This window comes from Hippocampus comes, unplaced genomic scaffold, assembly GCF_001891065.2.
Source record: "Hippocampus comes isolate QL1 unplaced genomic scaffold, H_comes_QL1_v1.1 C17011681, whole genome shotgun sequence".
NCBI classification, from domain to species: Eukaryota; Metazoa; Chordata; class Actinopteri; order Syngnathiformes; family Syngnathidae; genus Hippocampus; species Hippocampus comes.
The window spans coordinates 1-1,793 of NW_017841848.1; the positions used below are offsets into that span (position 1 = coordinate 1).

Genomic DNA, 1,793 nt, shown 5'->3' on the forward strand with positions numbered 1-1,793 from the left:
TTTTAATATCATTATCTTAGTTTGATCTTATAATGTGCGTGGGGAAAAAAATACTATCAATTGACAGATTATTTTCATGTCGGCCAGGTAACAAGATCGACCTGTCGGAGAAGCGTGAGGTGGCTCGGCAGCGTGCCGAGGACTTTGCTGAGGCGCAGCGCATGCTGTACCTGGAGACCTCCGCCAAGGAGTCGGACAACGTGGAGAAGCTCTTCCTGGACCTGGCCTCCCAGCTCATCCGCGAGGCCAAGCACAACAAGCTGGACGACAACGAGGCGGCCCCCGCGCCCGGCGAGGGCAAGACCATCAGCTACCTGAGCTGCTGCAGCCTCAACTAGCGCGGCGGAGGCGGAGGCGCCGCTTCCTCTCCCGTCCTCGTGGCAACCGATCACGCCGCAAGTGTCGGTATTCACCAGCAGTGTTCAGAACGCTCGGCCAGGTGGCATTCCGTTGCCGTTTACGTTGCAGAATGTGCTTTCTTTCCTAATCCGTTGCACAATTGTCTTGCCCACATGGAGAGCCGTTACAGCGTTGAGTGCATATCCTTCCCCGCCATGTACTAGTATTTCCTTTGCCCTCACAGGAAAGACAACTCGGCACACTACTATTGTTGCCGCTACTGTCGGACATCTCCGCACACGAGCAGGACAACTCAGTGTTACTAGTGAGGCAAAACTGTGCGCTCGTTGACATCTGTGTGCTGCTGCTACTACTACTACTACTAGTGAAGTGCTTGACGTTATCTAATGTGCAATTTTTTTTTTGCCTTATTAGTAACACGGCGTTTTCCTACGACAGTCATCGCACCTGCCGAGAGATGTCCGTGGTGTCCTTGCACTAGTATGCTTTTTTCTCACTAGCAAGATAATTCAACGTACTTGTCGGACGACTATGTGCAGTAGTCCAATAACTGAGTCTTACGAGTTTCATATTGCCGCTACTAGTGCCCGACATGTGCTACTAGTGCACTGGAATGTTTTACTAGTGAGGATTAAGAGTATATTAGTACATGGACTTTAAGATGGATATCAAGGTATTGACTAAAAGGGTACTAGTATGCTCCTTGGCCTCACTGGTGAGACAATTCAGCGTACTACTAGAATGGCTGGTTGAACTAGTAACATATTTTTTTCTTCTCCACTACTGCTTTCCACTGCTGTATGACATTACTGCACACGAGGAGGACATGTCCATGTTACGAGTGCGCGGACTTTCAGGTCTGTGTACTAGTACACTCTTTGTCATCGTTCGTGAGACAAATCTGCACGCTAGTAGGATATTGAGTCACTAGTGCCATGACTCATACTAAAAGTAACACTGTAAAATTCCGTGAGTTATCGTCTTGCGCTTTGCAGATGGTATCGGTCGCACACAGAATGTCAACTAGTGCACCGTTTTGCCTGTAACTTGTTCTACAAGTATACCAAAATGCTTGTACTAATGACTTATTAGTGAGGACATAGCGTTTTACGAGTACCTGGAACTTAAGCTGCAGCTACTGCCTCCCTCGTAAAATGTTGTTTTACTATTATGCAAACGCGTTCCTACGAGTGAGGACAAATAGCGTAACGAGTGCATGAACCTATAAATGGATAACATGGATGGCACACGAGTCGAACGACTCGGCCGCACTAGTAGACCGAAGTCTTACTAGGAAAGTCATTTTCTGCCCTGTATGACAGTTCTGCACACTAGTCGGACAACTTGGGCCCAGCAGTAGGAGAAAACTGTGTTACTAGTGAGTACGTCTTGCATACTTTTATTACTTTAGACATTATACTTTTTTTTTTTTT

The 1,793-nt window shown here is 47.2% G+C and overlaps 1 pseudogene; it reads left to right on the forward strand.

Moving 5' to 3' along the window:
- The first annotated feature begins 10 nt into the window (after positions 1–10).
- On the forward strand, positions 11–1,779 carry LOC109509709 (ras-related protein Rab-30 pseudogene; annotated as a pseudogene).
- Positions 1,780–1,793: the final 14 nt, after the last annotated feature.